At 48.3% G+C, this 23,574-nt stretch overlaps 1 protein-coding gene and 1 long non-coding RNA gene across 13 annotated transcripts in view; one reads left to right on the top strand and one right to left on the bottom strand.

Moving 5' to 3' along the window:
• Positions 1-3,676, bottom strand: part of KAT6B (lysine acetyltransferase 6B) — a 204,435-nt gene extending 200,759 nt beyond the window's left edge. For 4 of the 11 annotated variants that reach the window (XM_017962916.3, XM_031652318.1, XM_031652319.1 and 1 more), the window contains exon 1: positions 2,934-3,129. The gene's annotated coding sequence lies outside the window, so the exon portion shown is untranslated. Of the gene's footprint in view, positions 1-1,823; positions 2,343-2,933; positions 3,130-3,247 lie in introns of those variants that run through there. The other 7 variants (XM_003903736.5, XM_017962920.3, XM_017962917.2 and 4 more) reach the window with 6 other exon arrangements.
• On the top strand, positions 1,874-14,277 carry LOC108587605. 2 transcript variants are annotated; one of them, XR_001906390.3, is made up of 5 exons: positions 1,905-1,944; positions 7,026-7,186; positions 8,781-8,856; positions 13,507-13,683; positions 13,981-14,277. It is a non-coding gene; the product is annotated as an uncharacterized LOC108587605 (long non-coding RNA). The 2 variants fall into 2 exon arrangements; XR_001906391.3 differs by lacking the exon at positions 7,026-7,186 and having other exon boundaries at positions 1,874-1,944; positions 13,981-14,274.
• The last annotated feature ends 9,297 nt before the right edge of the window (positions 14,278-23,574 follow it).

Here is a 23,574-nt window from a genome sequence, read left to right as displayed (position 1 = left end):
GAAACATGTGCATTATCCTTTCCTTCTTAAAAACATAAAATATTGTCCAAATTCTTTTTGATAAATGTGTAAAGAACTTATGAATAAGAAAAAAACCAGAGTGTTTTATTTCAAGGCTATGCCAAAAAATCTAGGGTATACAAGTAAGACAGGAAGAATGCACTTAAAAAAAAAAAAAAACCTTCTTGGGGCCCCATAGAACTAAGACTGTTCGAACACAACTAATTCCCATTTTCTACTTCCACCTTCCGTCCATATAGGAGGGGTCTTCATATGCTGTATCCTGAATTTCCTTGGTATCTCCAACCCCAAACATACTTGGTTCATTGGTTTTCATTTCGTATTTCCCACATCTGTAATTCTTTATCACTACCCCTTCAGAACTGCTGTCTAATACTCTCTTTAACACATCCCAACACCTTCTACCAATTACAGGGCTTAAACTCCTTCATGGGGCATAAGACACCATTTGTAATCTAACCCATCCTGCGCCTTTGCCTGGTCATCTCCTACCACTCCCTGCACTCTGCCCATAGCAAAGTACTAGCAAATTCAAACCTATGCAAAAAGTCCTATCCCAGGGTATGGTGTATGTCTCTTCCTGGGATACTCTGCTGCCCCACACTCCCTGAAGACTCCAGATCAAGTTTAATATAATAAATCCAGCCTATCACGGGACGCCCTGGCTCACGCCTGTAATCCCATCACTCAGGCAGGCAGAGGTGGGCAGATCACTTGAGGCCAGGATTTCGAGACCAGCCTGGGCAACATAGTGAGACCCTTTTCTCATTTTTATTAAAAAATAATAAATACAGCCTATCAAGCAACTTGTCTCCCAAACTAACACCTTTCTTTGCCCCATCCTCACGCCTGCCACAGTCCACCAAATCACATTCACCCAAAATTACTGTACAGCTCCGCCCACTTTCTTCACACCTGCCACTTTGTCCCACCCCTACCAATCCCTTGTCCCCCGGAGATTTTCTGCTACAGATTTATTCTGCAAGTTCTAAGCAGCCTCTCTCCCTTCCCTTTACATTTAAGTTTGCTCTGCTGTCTTAGCATCATCTTTCAGAAACTCTCCCAAGCATAACCATCCCATCCTTCCACATTTTTAAAAACACTTCATACTCCAAAGCTAGCAAACCTCCTTCTTATTCCAACATGCCGATCCACCCAAATACCTTTCCCATCACTGCAATCGCACCTGCTCCTCACATGCGCCTCAATGCCTTCCCAAACCCAACACTCTCCACCGCTTCAACTCGGCTCCAATCCACCACACCCAAACCCACCTACTCTGCGCCCAGACAACCGCAATCTCGCCTTCGGCATCATCTCACCTGCCCTCACACACCCCTCGGTCCGCCTTCCACTTCTCTCAAATTGCATCCCTCCCTAACTCTCCCTCTGCACCTGTTCTACACCTCCAGCTTCCCCTCCCACCCAACCCTCACTAGTCTTCCTCACACCCTCGCTGGCCCCCACCGCTCCTACCAGTTCACTCCCACTCAGAAATTCCCTCGCAGCCCCCGCCTTCCGACTCCCCGAACCCCGCCCCCACGCGATCCCGCCCCGCCCCCTCCGCCCTCGAGCCCCGCCCCTTGCCCTAGAGGCCCTGCCGAGGGGCGGGGCCTGTCCCTCCTCCCCTTTCCCCCGCCCCCTACCGTCACGCTCAGGGGCAGCCTGACCCCGAGCGGCCCCGCGGTGACCCTCGCGCAGAGGCCTGTGGGAGGGGCGTCGCAAGCCCCTGAATCCCCCCGTCTGTTCCCCCCTCCCGCCCAGTCTCCTCCCCCTGGGAACGCGCGGGGTGGGTGACAGACCTGGCTGCGCGCCACCGCCACCGCGCCTGCCGGGGGCGCTGCCGCTGCCTGAGAAAGAAGCCGCGGCTGCCGCCTGGAGGAGGTGCCGTCGCCTCCGCCACCGCTGCCGCCGCCGCCAGGGGTAGGAGCTAAGCCGCCGCCATTTTGTGTCCCCCTGTTGTTGTCGTTGACATGAATCCGACATGACACTGATTACAGCCCAATGGAGTCTCATTAAACCCGAGCTGCGGCCCCGCCCCGCCGCTGCTCCATTGGAGGAGACCAAAGACACTTAAGGCCACCCGTTGGCCTACGGGTCTGTCCGTCACCCACTCACTAACCACTCTGCAGCCCATTGGGGCAGGTTCCTGCCGGTCATCTCGCTTCCACATAGACACACCCCTCGACCCATCATCCCCCCCTCCGGCACCACCCCGGGGGCGGGTCCACTGCCAGTACCAATCAACAGACCGCTGGGTCCGCCTCTTCCGGGCACCTATTGGTCCAGCCTTTTTTCTCTCTCCTAGATACCGCGCCACCTCTACTTCCACCTACCCGCCCCCTCCACCTCTAGGAAAAGATTGGGTCTACTCGCAGCAGGGGAGCTTGGCCTTATTGGCTGCAGACGACGCCAATCAGGAGGCCTTTTCCCTCTCCCCTCCCCCACTCAACCCCAAACCCCCTAGCCCGCAGCTAAAGTTTGTGTGAGAGCTGATCGCTGGCGGCGGCCGCAGGATTTAGGGGTGGGCGCGGGCGGGCGCGCGCGGGCGGGCACGCGAAGTTAAAATTCGAGGTTCTCAGTCGCCAGCTTCTTTGCTGGAGTGCGCGGACGGGCGCGCCGCCCGGAGCGTTCCATCCCGCCCCCTCCTCCACCCTCTCTCCCGTCCCGTCCCGGGCGACTACTCGCCCGCCCCCTGGCTCGCATCCTTCCCCCCCCAACACACCCCTACCCTGCCAGCCCCAGGCCGGGTGCAGGCAGAACGATGTCGCTGCAGCCTCCTCGCCATCCCATGCCGCGGGGGAGCAAGCCCCTACCCACCGGGCGTGCACCCCCCGGCTCCACACTCGCCCGTGTCTGCAAGCACGTGCACCGTTCGCCGCTGCCTCCGGCCACCCCGGTCCCCGGCTAACCTCGCCTGCAGCCCGGCCAATCGCTCGCTGCCCTTTGTTGCTGCAGCCTGGGTCTCCCTGCTGCCTTCCTCAGCCTCCGCCTCGTCCTTTGCCAGCCGCCCGGGTCCGCAGCGCCGCGCTCCCCCCGCCCGGGACCCACCGCCGCCGCCTCCTTCTCCTCCTCCGCCTCCTCCTCCTCGGCTCCGGGCTGCAGCGCACAGAGCCCGAGGCAGCGCCGCCCAGCCCCGCTCCCCCCGCGCCGCCCGCCAGCCCGCCCGGCCTGGCCGGGGGCGCAGCCCGGACCCCGCCCGCCCCAGTCTCCGCCCCGGGGGTACCTGCCTCCGCCCCGGGGGGCTCCTCTCGCCGCCCTCGGGGGAGGGCGGGGACGCTGGTGTCCGCGGGAGGATGGGGACGCCTGGGCCGTTTGGGGCGGGGAGTGTGCCCGCCGGGGCTGGGACTGAGGTGCGGTCCTCGCCAACGCGCCCCCCCTCCCGTCGCTATGGGCCCCAAACTTCGTCCTTTGCCCAGGCTTTGCGCCCTCGGGCGATCGCGGCAGTTTTGGGGTGGGGGACGCCTGAAGAGCTGTGTCTACCCTGATCGGGAGGAAGAGGGAGCAGTGACATTCAGCGACTGCGGACAGGGCACGGCGGCGGCATCCTTGGGTGGGAGTGGGGATGTCAGATGCGGGCTGGAGGGGGGAGCTGCCCCCCAGGATGCCCTCTCCCTGCCTGCGAGTAGCTGGCGAGCTCAGTCGCGTTCTGGGTGCTTTCTTGGGCGGTGCAGACGGATGGCAGAGGGGCTGAGGCGGGAGGGGGGCGGGGAAGACCGCTGGGGGGCCCTTCCCCCCTCTCTTTTAGTCAGCGCTCTAAGGAAGGCTGATGGCGAAGTTCGGTTTTCCAGGCTTCCCCTGGGCCCCCCGAGTTCCTGAGGCCCACTTGAGGGAGACTGGGGGCTTCTCTGGCCGCCCAGGCGAGGCCACTCTGACGCTGCCCACATGCCTCCCAGAGCTCTCTGGACTCTGAAGAGAGCGCCCCTGGTTCTTTCCGGAGGTGAATGGGATGCTGGCAAGGGAGACTTAAGAAAATAGGAAAGGTGGGCTGAGCAATGGCTCCTAGAGAGTTTGAGCACGAAGTTTCCCTCCCAGGCGCCATTTCTTTGAGAGGGGGAGGAGAACTATGGCTTTGCAAAAGAACCAAGTTTCAGGCATGGTGGCCTGGGTGGAAAACCACCTGTTGCCTGAAGTCTGTCCCTGGAGTCAGGGCCATCTTGGGCCCGGGCATGGCGATGCAGGGTGCCAGGGAGGGGAGGCCCCAGGCTTCCTGCCCTGGTTGACTCCTGCAGCCTCATGCCACTGACACTGCAGTGGCATCTTCACCTCCCCATTAGAAACCACTGTACAGCTAGGTGGGTACTTTGTTAGGACAACTTATCTTCGTCCTTATCTCAGACAAAACAAGCAGCACACGCAGCCCTGTCTTCAAATGCAGACCACAACACACACTTCATTTTTTAAAAATGGTCTGCTGCTTTGGGGTGTGAGCTCCCTCTCCTGTGCTTCTTGGCAGCAAGGTGAGAAAGGAACTTAGACAAAGGGCACAGAGTTGGATGAAAGGATAGAGAAAGGGCGAGGGGGAGCAGAAGAGTTGTAATACTACACTGCAAACTGTCACTGGTTCCATTATAAACCGTTTTTATAGGTGTTTTATTACTTGGTTGTTAGTTTTTAAAACACAAACCTCTTTAGATTAAATCTTGGCATTCACAGGCTCAGCCCAGGGAAACAAAACACAGAAAATTCCGGCCATCCGCTTGGCTACTTTTGAGTTACATTACTGATAAAACAAACAGCAGGTTGGGTTTCCTCAGACTCTGCCCCAGCCTCTTTTATTTAGTATGCTTGCTCAAGGTGAATTTTTAAAGACCATTAGTTAGTTCGTAATTCAGTCTAGTTCATTTAGGTGTTTCGAAGAGAAGGACACTTAGAAGATGTGCTTTTTTATAATGCAGGTGCTGGGATTTTTATTCTCCAAGAAGTTACTAAATAAACTTAAGAATCCTGGCCCACTCTTTATTTAGGCTTTCTGTTCTTTTTTCTTTTTTTTCCTTATGATCTGCCCAGATGCACTTTATTTTGTAAATTACATTTGTGACCCTCAGACTGCATTTTATCTCAAGCAATAAAAATAAACCATGCCTTAATTAAAAACAAGTTTGAAAACCCCAAATCTGTACACTCAAACTAAAGTACGTTAAAAGAAGCAGCTAAAGACAATAAAAGCCAAAAAGTCCACGTTTAAGATGCCTTCAGCCAACGAATTGTGGGTGATTTGTGAGCACCCAACACTCATTATCACTAATGTATTATTCTACAAGGATCTCCAGTGCATCAAGAAGTGAAGAGACACCTCAGAGAGAAATGGGTTATGTTTGCCTAAACTTGTGCTCTTGTAACCCCAGGAACTCAGGAATACAGAAGAGAGAAATGTCTTCATTCAACATCTTGATATGTTTCTTGAGATTCAGTTCCTAGCAAGTATAGTTCTGTAACCGGGGTGTGGCAAGGAATTCGTAGCTTTCCCATTGATACTCCCCTCTAGGGTTACTTGTCCTTTGAGAAATCTGGCTCTTCAGATAAGTGAGACTGGAAAGGATAATAAGAGACACAGCTAGAGATATTTAATGCTTACTCCTAAACCGCTCTCTTATCTGTGGTATCTCAGGTCCTCTGCTGAGCTAAATAGCTCAATTAAGAAATTAACCTAGAAATAGCCTGAATTGAAAACCAAGCATGGTGCAAATTTTGCAAGCCTACTGGGCTGGAAGATTATGAATGGAGACGCTTATCTGACCTGTCCCCCACCACCCCAAAACAGCTGCCAACCACCACCACAGACCAGAACCACTGACGAGTTATGCTGCTCCATGCAATCTACAGATCACTAGAATCAGAATGATCTGGGAATGACTGTTTGAAAGACAGGTTCCTTGGCCCAACCCCAGAGATTCTGATTCAGTAAGTCTGAAGTGAGTCTCCCGAAAATATATTTTTAGCTCATGACTAGTCTTGAAGCTTACAGTCACTAAATTTGAGAACCACTGGCCTAGGCTAAATCTTCTTCCTCCCCAGCCGAGGAAGTTACTTCTTCTGTGAGTGTCTTAGCCAGAAGGTTATAGTCCCTAGTATTGGGCTGATTTTGTGATTTGACCTATTTGTCCTTGAGTTCTGAACGAGAATAATAAAGTGCAGAGGAGCTGCAGGAGCCTCTGGGAACCCAGATGGTTTGATCTTTTGGGTTTGTTTACTTGCTCTGAGGCAAGTCAGACAAACAGCCTGATGAGAGGTACCACATCCACAGAGGCACTACCAAGTCCTTCTAAAGGAAATTGGGTAAGGAGGCACAGGCAGGGACCCTAAACGTATTTGTCCAGGGTCCAGCCCATGTTGAATTCTATTTACATTCAATTAGTCACTTAAAAAACATTGATCTACACCTCCTTCCAACTGCCACATGGAATCCTCTCCCTTCATTGACTAGAAACTGACCCCACAAGGTCACAATGTCTGATTACTTCAGTCAAGGGCAGAGGGGATGGGGGATGATCAGTCCAAGCATTAAACTGGTTAGGAAATTCTAGCTACAGCTGCCTTTATGAACAGCTGGGGTTATCTCCAATACCAGTATTCTGCACCCACATCTAATTTGTGCATTCCTGCTTTAAAACCTTTAATGTCTTTTAAATGCATTCTGGACCAAGCCTAAACCCCTTAGTCTTCTAAAGGTATGCGTATCTGCACCTCACCAGTATCTCATCTCCAGCTTCTCCGAGCCTGCCACTTGTCTGTGGCCAGCATGCCCTGTCCTCACTGCCATGCCCTCACTCCCTGCCTTATCTGATAAAGACCTTGACTAAGCACTCCTCCAAATTCCTGCTTGGCTGCTGCCTCCTCTGTGAAGTTTTCCTGGTTTTTGCAGGTAGCCCACAGGACTGAGAGCATGGCTTCACTCCAGCACTGGCGCTTGTTAAGTGCTTAGCTAGTATTTATTGAATTATAGAATAAATAAAAGCATTTACCCTACTCTGTTGTCATATTTTGCCTGTTTTCCTAATTAGCTTTTCTACTACATGGACCAGCTTGTTCATCTATGTAACTGCCCTAGTGCCATAAAAGCTACTTAATGAAGACACACCATTCATACCTGTGGTTTGCTTCCCTGGCCACATGTAACAATCACCTGAGGAGCTCTTGAACCAGCCTAGAGCCTAAGTCCCACGTAAGGCCAATTAAACTAGACTATTTGGGGAGAGGGGCCCTTCATCAGCATTTTTCCAAAGCACCCTGTGCAGTCAGGGTGAACAACCATTTATTTATTTATTTATTTATTTATTTATTTATTTATTTATTTAAAGACAGGGTCTTGTTCCTGTTGCCCACGCTGGAGTGCAGTGGCACAATCATGCCTTACTGCAGCCTCAACTTCCCACCTCAGCCTCTGGTTAGCTGGGACTAAAGGAGTATGCCTTCACATCTGGCTAATTTTTTGTGTTTATTATTTAATAGAGACAGGGTTTCACCATGTTGCCCAGGCTGGTCTTAAACTCCTGGGTTCAAACAGCCTCCCAAAGTGCTGGCATTACAGGGCCTGTAATCCCAGCACTTTGGGAGGCCACTTGAGCCCAGGAGTTCAAGACCAACCCGACCATTGATTTCTATAAACCAGAAACATGCCTCAGCCTCAAGCGAGAGATTCCGAGGAAGACAGGAGAGTGGTAAGAGATTGTAGAATTAGATTGTTGAAGAACAAAATTCTCAGGGATCTTTTGGTTTTTGTTTTGATACTCAAAGGTGAGGTGGCCTTTCACTAATCATCATATTGATTAGTGATATCCAAATAGTCTTAATAAATACATAGTTTTTAGCACCAGGCTCTACCAAAGAAAATTTGGGCAGGGTATGGTGGCTCACACCTGTATTCCCAGTGCTTTGGGAGGCTGAGATGGGAGGATGGCTGGAGGCCAGGAGTTTGACACCAGCCTAGGCAAGATAGCCAGACCCCTAGCTCTATAAAAAATTTAAATATTAGACAGACATGGTGACACACACCCGTAGTCCCAGCTACTGGGGAGGCTGAGGTGGGAGGATCACTTGAGCCTAGGAATTGGAAGCTACAGTGAGCTATGACTCCATCACTGCACTCCAGCCTGGGTGACAGAGTAGAACCCTGTCTCTTAAAAAAAAAAATTTTTTTTGAACCACCCCAGTGTTTAATGTGATTCACAGTCTTTTGGATTTTGTAGGAGAGTAACACTTCAAAAAGAATTTGAGGAAACTGACAGTTGCCAACTTTTTTTTCTTTTTTTTGAGATGGAGTTTCGCTCTTGTTGCCCAGGCTGGAGTACAATGGCACAATCTCGGCTTATTGCAACCTCTTCCTCCTGGGTTCAAGTGATTCTAATGCCTTAGCCTCCCAAGTAGCTGGGATTACAGGCATGCGCCACCATGCCTTGCTAATTTTGTATTTTTAGTAGAAACGGGGTTTCTCCGTGTTAGGCTGATCTCGAACTCCTGACCTCAGGTGATCCGCCCGCCTTGGCCTCCCAAAGTGCTGGGATTACAGGCGTGAGCCACTGTCCCCAGCCACCAACTTTAAATTTTGATAATAAGGACATTTTTAAAAAGAACTAACAGCTATCTCCTATCAGCATCATTTCATAGAATAAAGGACATTTTATCCCCCAAAATAGTAAGAAAAACATACTCCCTGAATAAAGGATACCCCTTCCCATAAAAGAAGAGTGGGCGACTTTATATCAACATGTTCATTTTCTCATTTTTTTCATCTTTTTTTATTTTCCATTTCAATATAGACAAACTATCTTCGTGTCTGGGTAACTGACCAGAGTACATTTAAGAATGACTGGACTACTTTATAATTTTCCAAGGGTAAGGAAGTATAAATCAAGTTTAACTTAACTACTAACAATTTTCTCCAGTTTGCACAACCTAATGTGCTCATCTAACTGAAAAGTGTTTTTTTTTTCTTTTTTTTTTTTTGAGACGAGGTCTCACTCTGTCGCCCAGGCTGGAATGCAGTGGCGCGATCTCAGCTCACTGCGACCTCCGCCTCCTGGGTTCAAGCGATTCTCCTGCCTCAGCCCCCCGAGTAGCTGGGACTACAGGCCCATGTCACCATATCTGGCTAATTTTTGTATTCTTAGTAGAGATGAGGTTTCTCCATGTTGCCCAGGCTGGTCTCAAACTCCTGAGCTCAAAGTGATCCACCTGCCTCAGCCTCCCAAAGTGCTGGGATTATAGGCGTGAGCCACTGTGCCCAGCCTCTTATTCTGTCTTCAGTACAGAAGGAAAACACACAGCTCAGAAGGCTAGTAGCAAAGGAATGTGGAACAGAGTGCCAAATTAATAGTAGGACACTCAGATTTATTTTTATCCATCTCTGTAACCAACTAATGTGTGTAAGCCTTGAGCAAATCACTGAGTGGCCTTGTCTTAAAGCTGGGTTTTCTACGAAGCAGGAAGCCCTATGCAGACAGCTATATCCTCAGAGCCCAGTACAGTGCCTGATATGTAGTCAATGTAGTCAATAAGCAACTGTTAAGTTAACGACTAGATTTAATCAAGGGAATTGTTTCGTATCATCTTAGCCAGGCCTCAAATCCTACAACGTATTTAAATGGTAAACCACAAATCTCTGCCCTGAGTAATTTATTAATTTACCCTTGGTTCTCAAAAGGTCAATATTTTTGTACTGTGCCTAAAGAATTGATGGAAGAAAACAAAAGAATTGATGAAATAGTGAAACTTCTGAATAACTTCCTTTTCTTGTTGCCGCATTTTTTTCTTATTTATTTATTTGTACATGAATACTTTTTTAGTGATGATATCTGAGATTTTGGTGCACCCAACACCTGAGCAGTGTACACTGTACCCGATATATAGTCTTTTATCCCTCACCCCCCCAACCCTTTCCCCCAAGTCGTCAAAGCTATACTGCATTTTATTTTATTTTTTTATTATTATTTTTTTTTTGAGGCGGAGTCTCGCTCTGTCACCCGGGCTGGAGTGCAGCAGCGCAATCTCAGCCCACTGCAAGCTCCGCCTCCCAGGTTCACGCCATTCTCCTGCCTCAGCCTCCCGAGTAGCTGGGACTACAGGCGCCCGACACGTCGCCTGGCTAATTTTTTGTATGTTTGGTACAGACGGGGTTTCACCATGTTAGCCAGGATGGTCTCAATCTCCTGACCTCATGATCTGCCTGCCTCGGCCTCCCCAAATGCTGGGATTACAGGCATGAGCCACCGTGCCTGACCTGCATTTTTTTTTTTTTTTAATTATAAAATTTTCAAACTTGGTCAGGCACAGTGGCTCATGCCTGTAATCCCAGCACTTTGGGAGGCTGAGGTGGGCAGATCATCTGAGGTCAGGAGTTCAAGATCAGCCTGGCCAACATGGTGAAACCCTGTCTCTATTAAAATTACAAAATTAGCCAGGCATGGTGGGGCATGCCTGTAATCCCAGCTACTCAGGAGGCTGAGGAAGGAGAATTGCTTGAACCCAGGAGGCAGAGGTTGCAGTGAGTCGAGATGGAGCCATTACACTCCAGCCTGGGCAACAAGAGTGAAACTGTGTCTCAAAAAAAAAAAAAAAGAAAGAAATTTCAAACATATTTGTCATTGAAAGTTTGTATAGCTGGGCACAGTGGCCCATGCCTATAATGCAAGCATTTTGGGAGGCCAAGGCAAGGCGGGTCACTTGAGGCCAGGAGCTCAAGACCAGCCTGGGAAACATGGCAAGACCTGATCTCTGCAAAAACTAAAACATTAGCTGAGCATGGTGGCCTGTGCCTATAATCTCAGCTACTTGGGAGGCTAAGGTCAGGAGTATGGCTTGAGCCCAGGAGTTCAAGGCTGCATTGAACTATGATCACACCACTGTACTCCAGCCTTGGACACAGAGCAAGACCCCATATTAAAAAGAAAAAAAAAGTTGATATAATAAAAAGAGAAGAGGCCAGGCACGGTGGCTTATGCCTGTAATGCCAGTACTTTGGGAGGCCAAGGTAGGTGGATCACCTGAGGTCAGGAGTTCAAGTCCAGCCTGGTCAACATGGTGAAACCCCATCTCTACTAAAAATACAAAAATGAGCCAGCTGTGGTGGCACACACCTATAATCTCAGCTATTTGGGAGGCTGAGGCAGGAGAATCATTTGAACCCAGAGGCAGAGGTTGCAGTGAGCTGAGATCATGCCACTGCACTCCAGCCTGGGCGACAAGAGCGAGACTCCATCTCAAAAAAAAGAGAGAAGAAGTAGTTGTAGGTACTAATACTGAATGATAATATTTTAGCATGTATTCCAGTTTTTTGCCTCAGTTAATCTCTCTCTTGTGGCTGAAGGTTGAACTAAATTTTTCAGCTAAGGAAACTAGAGTAGTAAAAAAGTAACTTACTAGAACTTACAAGAATGTCCAGTCTCCTTAGATGGTTTGCATGAATTATAATCATTCCACATCTGGAAATATTCCAATTTCTTTTTCTTTTTTGAAACAGAGTCTCGCTCTGTCGCCCAGGCTGGAGTGCAGTGGCGTGATCTCGCTCACTGCAACCTCTGCCTCCCAGATTCAAGTGATCCTCCTGCATCAGCCTCATGAGTAGCTGGGATTTCAGGCGTGTGCCACCACACCCAGCTAATTTTTTTGTATTTTTAGTAGAGACCAGGTTTTGCTGTGTTGGCTAGGCTGGTCTCAAACTCCTGACCTCAAAATCCGCCCGCCTCAGCCTCCCAAAGTGCTGGGATTACAGGCGTGAGCCACTGCGCCTGGCCAATTTTTCAATATAATTGCAGACAGGGGCCCTGAATTTGCCTTTGCAGCTATAAGGTAACCAATGCAGACAGCATCAGGTCATTCAAGTTGGCAAATTCATTATTTCCTCTTTAAATATATTTTTAAAAAATGAGATAAGGTTGGCCAAGACAGGAGGATCATGAGTTCAGGAGATTGAGACTATCCTGGCTAACATGGTGAAACCCCGCCTCTACTAAAAATACAAAAAAATTAGCCAGGCGTTGTGGCGGGCACCTGTAGTCCCAGCTACTTGGGAGGCTGAGGCAGGAGAATGGCGTGAACCTGGGAGGCGGAGCTTGCAGTGAGCCGAAATCACGCCACTGCACTCCAGCCTGGGCGACAGAGCAAGACTCCGGCAAAAAAAAAAAAAAAATGAGATAAGGTCTCACTATATTACCCAGGCTGGTCTTGAACTCCTGAGCTCAAGCGATCTTCCTGCCTTGGCCTCCCAAAGTGGCAGGTTCATTATTGAACTTCAAGTTAAAATTCATCTTTCAAGTTGCACCCCAAGGAAGGCCAAGGGGATCAGGCTGGCGAACCATTTCACCAGCTTGATACTTCTCTGATACCTACTGGTTTCAGTAACAAGAGACTGCTTGTAGGAGGACATAGCTCAGCTTCATACAACCTTGTCTTTTTTTTTTTTTTTTTTTTTTGAGACTGAGTCTCGCTCTGTTGCCCAGGCTGGAGTGCAGTGGCACAATCTCAGCTCACTGCAACCTCCACCTCCCGGGTTCAAGCAATTCTCTGCCTCAGCCTCCCAAGTAGCTGGGATTACCGGTGCCTGCCACCACGCCCAGCTAATTTTTGTATTTTCAGTGATTTTTGTATTTTCAGTAGAGACGGGGGTTTCACCATCTTGGCCAGGCTGGTCTTGAACTCCTGACCTCGTGATCCACCTGCCTCAGCCTCCCAAAGTGCTGGGATTACAGACATGAGCCACCACACCTGGCCGGCCCTTTTTTTTTTTTTTTTTTAAGACAGAGTCTTGTTGTGTCGCCCAGGCTGGAATGCAGTGGCACGATCTCCGATCTGCTCAGCCTCCCAGACTCAAGCAATTCTCCTGCCTCAGCCTCCTGAGTAGCTGGGACTACAGGTATGCACCACCATACCTGGTGTTTTTAGTAGAGACGGTGTTTCACCATGCTGGCCAGGCTGGTCTTGAACTCCTGACCTTAAGTGATCCGCCCACCTCAGCCTCCCAAAGTGCTGGTATTACAGGAGTGAGCCACCGTGCCCAGCCTACAACCTTGTCTATAAATTGCTTCAGGGTTGGAATTGGGGTTGGTTCATCTTTATATTCTCCAAAGTGGCTCGCACATAGTAGTAATAAATAATGTTAAGTAAAATAAAAGTTTAAGGATCTGTTATCTGTTTATCTAAGATCTATCTTTCTAAATTCAGAAATTAGACTGTAAACTTCATATGCTTACAGATTTCTTGTAAGTGTCAAACACATCATAGACATTCATTATCATTAAATACATGAAGATTGGATGAATACGTTTCCTAACCACTGTAAAGTAGTACTTCTGTTACCCAGTCTAAAACCACTTTTTCTATTTTGTGTGTGTTTGTTGAAGAGCGACTTTAAACACGTAACATCTTAGCATTTGACCAATGGAGTGTTCTATTTTTATTACATGTACTACATTTGCTATTTTTTTCTGTGGTATATATGTACATACACAGTCTTGGAACTGTTCCCATTGTACCTTTTCTCTTTCCAAGATCAAGTATCATATTTTGAGGACCTCTTATCTGAGATGCCCCTTCTGGTGTTTGCAGCCTATTCATCTGCTCCATGTGCCTCACTTCCATGGCCAATGTGACTTGGCATATCTGTTACTTGAGACTGAGATCTGTTTTCTTCCGATTTCAATGCCACACATGGAGTCATAACCTGTGGTAAGTGGTCTGTAATAATTCCTAGATTTCGTTTCTTGAATAGCAACTGATGACATGAAATAACTCTAAGTTCAGCTTATTTGTAATTTGTAATCTTTCTCTGTAGCAGAAAAATTAGTGTTCACCAAATAGTCCCTGTGCACCCCTGCATTTCATAGCCTTCCCTTCCATTAGGTTAGAACTATGTAGCTAGTTTCAGCCAATGGATGAGAAGCTGAAATGATATGTGTTACTTCTGGTTCAAATAGTTAAGAACCAGAGCAAGTCATTCTCCATTCCTCTCTTCCCCTTTGGTAGCATCTCAGAAGCCATGTGTTCCAGATGATGAGCTACGAGTTAGCAGAGCTGCCCTTAGCCTGGACCCCTGAGTAACTGCATGGAGCAGACTCCCCCAACTTGTTCTGATATGTAACAGGAGAAATACACCTTATTGTGTTAAGACAAAGAGATGCTGAAGTTTTTCTGCTACAGCAGGTGGTATTGCTTAACCTAATTTAATAGACAGTAGCATTCAGGGGCTGTGTTCCAAGGTTCCCAGTGGATGCCTGAAACCACAGATAGTACTGAATCCTATATATACTATTTTTTTCTATATATACATATCTATGATAAAGTTTAATCTATAAATTAGGCACAGTAAAAGATTAGCAACAACAATTAATAATAAAATAGAACCTGGGTAAAAAAATTTCTTGTAGCATCTCTACAAAAAATTTAAAAATTAGCTGGTCACATGCCTGTAATCCCAGCTACTTAGCAGGCTGAGTTGGGAGGACAGCTTGAGCCTGGAAGTTTGAGGCTGCAGTGAGCATGATCATGTCACTGCACTCCAGCCCAGGTGACAGAGTGAGACTCTATCTCAAAATAATAATAATTAATAATTTTAAAACAGCAAAAATATAATAATATACTATACTAAAAGTTATGGGAATATAGTCTCCCTCTCAAAATAGCTTATTGTATTCTTCTTGTGATGAAGAAAGGATGGAGGGGTGGTGTGAGATTTCATCATGCTACTCAGAACAGTGTGTAGTTTAAAACATATGAATTGTTTATTTCTGGAATTTTTCATTTAATATTTTTAGAACATGTTGACTTTAGGTAACTGAAACTGAAGAAAGCAAAGCCATGGATGGCAGGGAGAACCACTGTGTTCCCCAAATGCAATATGACTCAAATATATTTCTTTTTCTTTTTTTTGAGATGGAGTCTCGCTCTGTCACCCAGGCTGGAGTGCAGTGGTGTGATCTCGACTCACTGAAATCTCCGCCTCCCAGGTTCCAGTGATTCTCCTGCCTCAGCCTCCCAATTAGTTGGGATTACAGGCACCCTCCACCACACCCAGCTAATTTTTTGTGTTTTCAGTAGAGACAGGGTTTCGCCAGTTTGGTCAGGCTGGTATTGAACTCCTGACCTCAGGTGATCCATTTGCCTCAGCCTCCCAAAGTGCTGGGATTACAGGGGTGAACCACTGCACCTGTCCCAAATATTTTTCTTAAAGCCATACCTTTTTGCCCTTCTGCCTTCTGCCATGTGAGGATGTAGTGCTCCTCCCCTGCAGAAGTTGCAGCATTCAAGGCTTCCTCTTTGTTTTATTTTAGAGATGGAGTCTTGCTCTGTTGCCTAGGCTGGAGTGCAGTGGTGTAATCTTGGCTCACTGCAACCTCTGCCTCCCAGGTTGAAGTGATTCTCCTGCCTCAGCCTCCCGAGTAGCTGGGATTACAGGCATGTACCACCATGCCCGGGTAATTTTTGTGTTTTTAGTAGAGACAGGGTTTCACCATGTTTGTCAGGCTGGTCTCAAACTCCTGACCTCACGTGTTCCACTGGCCTTGGCCTTCCAAAGTGCTGGAATTACAGGCGTGAGCCACCTCACCCGGCCAAGGCTTCATCTTGGAAGCAGAGAGCAGTCCTCACCAGATGCCAGCACCTTGATCTTTGACTTCCCAGCCTCTAGAACTGTGAGAAATAAATTTCTGTTCTGTATAAATTACCCAATCCTGGTATAGCAACACAAAATGGACTAAGACAGAAATTGGCTTATTGGCTTCCAAATAATTAGCTTTCTCATCAGTGTAAGTTGAATTTTTTGGAAATACAGATGTTGCTTGGGAGTACAGATATATCTGAAGAGAAAGAAATTCTGCCCAGTATCTGTTCAGTGGCCTCTTTGCAGCTTCCTCAGCCTAGTCTGGAGCTCTTAGAAACAGTTAATGACCTATGAGCTGATTTACAGGGTGGCTAGGGAAAGAGCACTTTATTCCCGCCAATTAAAGGAGTTGGGGACTGATATTGGGGATGGTGTTGTATAATTCTGTGACTCCACTCAAAACCTCTGAAGAAGATAGTGTGGGACCTCGAGATGCTGAAGTGGACTGAGGTAGCATGTTTGCTGAACATGCCTTTAGTGTTTGGTAGAACAATATTATTAATAATAGCTAACACTTTTGGAGCACTTACAACCTAAGTGAGTTCCCTGATTTGGCTCATGTAATCCTCATAACCATTCTCTTTAAATATTGCTATTATCCCCCATTTTACAGACAAGGAAACTGCTCTGAGGTGTTAAGCAGTTTCAGGGAGGTCAGAAATCCCAACTAGGCAGTTGATCATTGCACTCCACTTGCCCTTCAGTGAGGTCTGGATTCAGAGTTCAGGCCTGAAGCCACCGTTCTGTGAGGATGGCCCTTGGGGTGGTTCAGGAGTCCAGGCTGGCACTGCCAGGACAGGCCTGTGGAGCCCATGACCTCTCCCAGGCTGGAGAGGAAGCTGGCACCACCAAGCAGGCACAAAGATGGGGAAGCCAGGGAGGGTGAAGTGGCCTTGGGGACAGAAGGCAGGAGTCCTGGCACTTAATGGATGAGAGAGAGAGAAGGTGCTACTGGCAGCAACAGAAGAAGAACTGTCAGGGCCAGGACTTGCAGAAGTCTGCGACCCAACCACCTCCAGCCTGTGAGGACACTGGGAGTACCACTTTTTGGACTGCAAAAGTCTCTCACTTAATTCATAGAAGCATTATTTTAGAGAGAGGTGGAGTGGGCGACTGGGCACCTCAGGCGGCTGCTGGATGGGGGGTCCTCAGGGCTGCAAGACTCAGCCATCCCTTGCCATCCCCTGCTGCCACCGGGCCTCCGATGCTCTGCGCCTTTGTCATTCCGCATCCCATGGTGCCAGCTAAGTCACTCAGCTGTCACAATGAGGCCTGGAGCTGCAGGATACAAAATAACTCCGGGAAGACCTCTCAGGCGAGGCGGGGGCGGGAGGAGCGGAAGACAGGGCCCCAGGGGCGCGGAAAGGAGCACCAGCTGGCTCTTCCAAGTTGCTAAATTAGTCGGGCTGTTGTTTGTCCTTTAATATTTGTGTGAATTCAAGAATAGGTCGCGGATGTCTTGGCAGCGTGTGAATGAGACCCTTCCTCAAAGAATTCACCTTGCTGAAGGGCTGCTGTCAGGCGCACAAAACTGAGGGAAGCGGGCTTTGCCGGCCGCCTCCTGCTAGCCCTCCCGGCCTGCGCGCTCGGCCTCCTTCCCTGCGCCTGCCTCCCGGACCCCGCACGTCAAGCCGGCTACCCTGCCCCGCGGGCCGTGCCCAGCCTGCCCGCTCCCTCCGGGCCTCACCCTGCCGGAGCAGCGACCTGAGCAGGAGGCAGGGGAGGCGGGCAGAGGGCTCTAGAAGCTGCCAGACTCTCTCCTGGTCCCGCGTCTCAGTGGCGAGCCCGGAGGCCAACTTAGGCGCGGACGAGAAGAGGGGCTTTCCGGTGACGGTGGCCCCAGACATTTGTTACCCTTACAGAAGGCAATGCACAGATGGTGAGTATTAGCGTTGTTTTTTGTCTCAGTGGCACATCCAACTCCTTGCTGCCACCTTTCTCCATCTGAGTGCACCCAAGGCCTCCTGGACTTGGGTCTCCAGGGTAAAGCCAAGGACCCGGATCCTCGACGACTCGACGACCCATCTGACGGCCTCAGCTGGTGCTTTTGCCCACGCAAGCGCGCGTTTCTACTGAGCTTCATTAAGAATCAACAGGTTACTGGGCACAGTGGCCCATGCCTGTAATCCTAGCACTTTAGGAGGCCAAGGCAGGAGGATTGCTGGAGCTCAGGAGTTCGAGACCAGCCTGGCCAACATAGTGAAACCCTGTCTCTACTAAAAATACAAAAATTAGCCAGGTGTGGTGGTGCACACTTGTAGTCCCAGCTACTCAGAAGGCTGAGACACAATAATTGCTTGAACCCGGGAAGCGGAGGCTGCAGTAAGCGAGATCGCACAACTGCACTCCAGCCTGGGCGACAGAGCAAGAGACTGTCTGGGGACGGGAGGGGAGGGGAATCGACATGTTACAGTTTTCAGAATGTTTTGCATATTTTAAAAATACATAGTCCAATACGAACAGTTAATAAAAGTACAAACAGCGAATAAACATATGAAAAATGGTCATATTCATTTGTTACCAAAGACATGATCATCAAAACTATGAAAGGCTATTTTTTTCCCTCCCAGGTTGGCAGAATGAAAATATTGCCATTCTCCACCCTGACCTGAGTGTGGAGAGTTTGGGAATCTCAGTGGGAGTGTCAGGAGCATAAACTGATAACTAGGTTTCTGGAGAGTAATTTGACATTGTTTATAAAGAGCCCCCTACCGGCCTTTTTTTTTTTGAGACGGAATTTTGCTATTGTTGCCCGGGGTGGAGTGTAGTGGCGCACACAATCTTGGCTCACTGCAACCTCCACCACCCAAGTTCAAGTGATTCTCCTGCCTCAGCCTCCTGAGTAGCTGGGATTACAGGTGCGTGCCACTATGCCCAGCTAATTTTGGTGTGTTTTTTTGTTTCTTTGTTTTTTGAGACGGAGTCTCGCTCTGTTGCCCAGGCTGGAGTGCAGTGTGCGATTCTAGTTCACCACAACCTCCGCCTCCCAGGTTCAAGCGGTGCAAATCTGCTGCCTCAACCTCCCAAGTAGCTGGGACTACAGGGTCATGCCACCATGCTCGGCTAATTTTTGTATTTTAAGTAGAGACAAGGTTTCACTATGTTGACCAGGCTGGTCTCGAACTCCTGACCTCGTGATCTGCCCACCTCACCCTCCCAAAGTGCTGGGATTACAGGTGTGAGCCACGGAGCCCAGCCAATTTTTTGTATTTTTAGTAGAGACGGGGTTTCATCATGTTGACCAGGCTGGTGTCAAACTCCTGCCCTCAGGTGATCCACCCACCATGGCCTCCCAAAGTGCAGGGATTACAGTCATGAGCCACCATGTTTGGCCACCAAGAACCTTAAATATACACCAAGTAGGCCCAGTGTGGTGGCTTATGCCAGTAATCCCAGCACTTTGGGAGGCCCAGGTGGGAGGATTGCTTGAGCTCAGCAGACAGAGGCTGCAGTGAGCCGTGATCGCCACTGCACTCCAACCTGTGCAACAGAGCCAGACCCTCTCTCTCTCAAAAAAAGAAAGCCCCAAATAGATGAAGGGTCTCTAAAGCAGGGGTTTGGGAACTGTAAACCAAAAATAATTTTTTTTTTTTTTTTTGAGACGGAGTTTTGCTCTTGTTGCCCAGGCTGGAGTGCAATGGTGTGATATCGGCCCACCATTGTTTGAATCCGCCTCCTGGATTCAAACAATTCTCCTGCCTCACCCTCCCAAGTAGCTGGGATTACAGGCATGCACCACCATGCCCGGCTAATTTTGTATTTTTAGTAGAGATGGTATTTCTCAATGTTGGTCAGGTTGGTCTGGAACTCCAACCTCAGGTGATCCACCCACCTCAGCCTCCCAAAGTGCTGGATTACAGGCATGAACCATCATGCTTGGCCTCTTTTTTCTTTTTTTTTCCTTTTATATGGAGTTTCGCTCTGTCGCTCAGGCTGGAGTGCAATGGTGCTATCTCCGCTCACTGCAACCTCCACCTCCTAGATCTAAGCCATTCTCCTGCCTCAGCCTCTCGAGTAGCTGGGATCACAGGAACCCGCTACCACGCCCGACTAATTTTTGTATTTTTAGTAGAGATGGAGTTTCATCATATTGGCCAGGCTGGTCTCGAACTCCTGACCTCAGGTGATCCACCCGTCTCAGCCTCCCAAAGTGCTGGGATTATAGGTGTGAGCCACTACACCTGGCCTGATCCCAGGCCTTCAGACAAACTCAACCAATTGTCAACCAGAAAATGTTTAAATTTACCTACAGCCTGGAAGTACCCCCTCTACTCCCACCTCTCGCTTCGAATTGTCTGGCCTTTCTGGACCAAACCAATGTATTTCTTAAATGTATTTGATTGATGTCTCATGCCTCCCTAAAATGTATTAAACCAAACTGCGCCCTGACCACCTTGGGCACATGTTCTCAGGACCTCCTGAGGGCTGTGTCATGGACCATGGTCACTCATATTTGGCTCAGAATAAATCCAAATATTTTAAGGAATTTGACTCATTTCATCAACAGAGCTAAGCAGTTCTGGGTCTGCTATCACCATTCCAGCTGTGTGCCCTGGAACAAGTCACTTCACCTCCTTTAAACCCCTTTCCTCGACTACAAAATAGAGGTGCTTCTCCCTACCTCACAGGACTGTTGAGAAGATGAAGAGAAAAGCAAAACAAAACAAAACAGCCTGCTTAACAGATGGTGATGGTTGCTGCAATGGTTGCTATCGTAAATTCATTTTGCTATCTCCTTGGCCCAGTAATCTGGACTGTCCCAAGTAAACAGCTTTGGGTGTAGACAGAAATTCATGCACAAAAGATGTCTATCACAGCATTGTAATATAATCACAAAAACATGAAAACAACATACCCAGCAACAGGAGAAAGTTAAGAAAATTATGGCATAACCACGGGATTTTACATATAAATTCAATGGATAGCATATGATATATACTGCTTTGTAGCTTGCTTTTTTCACTTAACAGTGTGACATGTTGCAAGTTTTTACTGTGTCTGTAGGATAAGTTCCTAGCATTGGAGTTGTTGGGTCATAAGATGTGCATTTTAGATCTTGACGGCTATGGCCAACTCGCCCTGTATGGAGGCTGGCCCAGTGCACACTTCCCTCAGATATAGGGCAGAGCCTATTTCCCCAGCCCTCCGCAAACATTATCAACATTTTGCTCTTGGCCAATGTGAAAGTAGTATCTTGTTGAAATTTCAATTTGCATTTTTCTTTTCTTTTTTCTTTCTTTTTTTCTTTTTCTTTTTTTTTTTTTTTTTTTTGAGATAGTTTCACTATCCTTGCACAGACTGGAGTGCAATGGCACAATTTTGGCTCACTGCAACCTCCTCCTGCCAGGTTCAAGTGATTCTCCTGCCTCAGCCTCCCGAGTAGCTGGGATTACAGGCACCTGCCACCATGCCAGGCTAATTTTTGTGTTTTTAGTAGAGATGGGGTTTCGCCATGTTGGCCAGGCTGGTCTCAAACTCCTGACCTCAGATGATCTGTCTGCCTTGGCCTCCCGAAATGCTGGGATTACAGGTGGGAGCCCCCGCACCCGGCCAAATCTAATTTTTAATTGACTTAGCCCTTCAGCTAACACATATGCAATTTTTTTTTTCCCCACTTGAGCACTTGTCTTTTGACTTTTTGGTCAATTTTTGCCAAGGTTTCTTTTTTCTTTTTTCTGAGATGGAGTCTTACTCTCACCCAGGCTGGAGTGCAGTGGCGTGATCTCAGCTCACTGCAACCTCCGCCTCCCAGGTTCAAGCAATTCTCCTGCCTCAGTCTTCGGAGTAGCTGGGATTACAGGCATGCGCCACCATGCCTGGCTAATTTTTGTATTTTTTAGTAGAGACGGGGTTTCACCATGTTGGACAGGCTGGTCTTGAACTCCTGACCTGAGGTGATCCGCTCACCTCAGCCTCCCAAAGTGCTGGGATTACAGGCATGAGCCACCATGCCCAGCCGCCAAGGTTTTTTTTATCAAGAAAAAAATACATATTTTTTCTTTTTTCTTTTATTTATTTATTTTTAAGTGGAGACGAGGTCTCACTATGTTGCCCAGGCTGGTCTGGAACTCCTGGGCTCAAGCAATACTCCCACCTCAGCCTCCCAAAGTGGTGGAATTACAGGCATGAGCCACCAGGGATGGCCAAGAAAAAAATTTCAACTCAAAATACTGTTGTCTAGGGCCTAGGTAATTTCTATTTCTGTCCTTAGACCCTATTGTTGCAATCCATTGACCTTTCTTGCTCTCTGCCTCCTTGAGGGGCAGGAACCTTGACGACCTAGTTTACCATTTGAACTCCAGCAGACACCCAACAGATACTTCGTGACTGCACTTCCGTTTTGTGAGTGCCAAGAACTTCTGGTCTTCTAAGCAAATCTGCATAGTACACAAGGAGAAAACATTCTTGTATTCTATCAAGTTCTGCCACGAAACAGTCGTGTTCAGCTGGTGACAAAATGTAGTGAATTTTTGAAGTATTACCCTAGCCTTATGTAATAGGTTTCAAAGGTACATGAGTGAGTGTGGACAAGTTCACCTCCAACCTTGGCTGGGCCCAACCCTACTTCCTAGCCCCATATTCAACACACTCTTCCTGGCCTGCCACACCTCCAACCCCTGAGACTCGCTGGGCTCCAGCTCCCCACTGGTGGGCTGACAGGCACATCCCCACCCATAGGGCCTGGGCAGCTTCAAAAGACCCTCAACTTATCCTCTCAGGAGCCAAGAAAAGTCCCTTTCCAAAAGGAAAGAACAGGGTCGCCCAGACTGTTATGCAAATATTAACTTATCTATGGAAACTTTAGAGTATTCCTGGCCTCACCAGCAAGAAACAAAAAAAAACCCAAAAAAAAGGCCGGGCGCGGTGGCTCAAGCCTGTAATCCCAGCACTTTGGGAGGCCGAGGCGGGTGGATCACGAGGTCAGGAGATCGAGACCATCCTGGCTAACATGGTGAAACCCCGTCTCTACTAAAAATACAAAAAACTAGCCGGGCGTGGTGGCGGGCGCCTGTAGTCCCAGCTACTCGGAGGCTGAGGCGGGAGAATGGCGTGAACCCGGGAGGCGGAGCTTGCAGTGAGCCGAGATCGCGCCACTGCACTCCAGCCTGGGCGACACAGCGAGACTCCGTCTCAAAAAAAAAAAAAGAAAAAAAAAAAAAACCCAAAAAAAGGTAAAGCGAGAAGGTACAGAATAACTTCCAGCTTCTAACAGAGGAGGATCAGGCCAGGCATTGCTGACATGGTCTCATATGTTCTCATATGTTGCTTGCTGTTTAGGGGCAAATTTGGGACAAAGTACAAGGTGAACCCTTGTCCCCCAAACTGATTTCGTTTTGGAGCCCAGCCATTGGTATCATCTATTTTTTTTTTTTTTTTTTTTTGAGACAGAGTTTCGATCTTGTTGCCCAGGCTGGAGTGCAATAGAGATCTTGGTTCACTGCAGCCTCCCGCTCCTGGGTTCAAGCCATTTTGTCTCAGCCTCCCGAGTAGCTGGGACTACAGGTGTGCACCACCATGCCCAGCTAATTTTGTATTTTTAGTAGAAACAAGGTTTCTCCAAGTTGGTCAGGCTGGTCTTGAACTCCCGACCTCAGGTGATCCGCCTGCCTCAGCCTCCCAAAGTGCTGGGATTACAGGAGGGAGCCACTGCGCCTGGTCCAGTATCATCTTCGAAAGAGGCCCTTTCTAGGAGTGAGGGACATCAGTGTGGCACTGGAGGGACATCAGTGTGGCTGTGTTCTGGCATACAGTACCACTCTACTGGCATGGTTAGTCCTCGATGGAGCCCCTTTCAACAATCACCCTTACCCTTCCTTTACATATCTTAACGGGCTTTCTTAATTTTAAATTTTTATTTTGAAAAACACGTCAAATTTACAGAAAAGTTGCAAAAACAGCTTAAGGAACTCCCATACGCGTCTCACCTAGGTTCACCATTTCATATTTTTGCTGCATTTACT

This window comes from Papio anubis, chromosome 11, assembly GCF_008728515.1.
Source record: "Papio anubis isolate 15944 chromosome 11, Panubis1.0, whole genome shotgun sequence".
Classification (NCBI taxonomy): domain Eukaryota; kingdom Metazoa; phylum Chordata; class Mammalia; order Primates; family Cercopithecidae; genus Papio; species Papio anubis.
The sequence above is the reverse complement of the archived record's forward strand: the minus strand, read 5'-3'. Positions and strand labels throughout refer to the sequence as shown.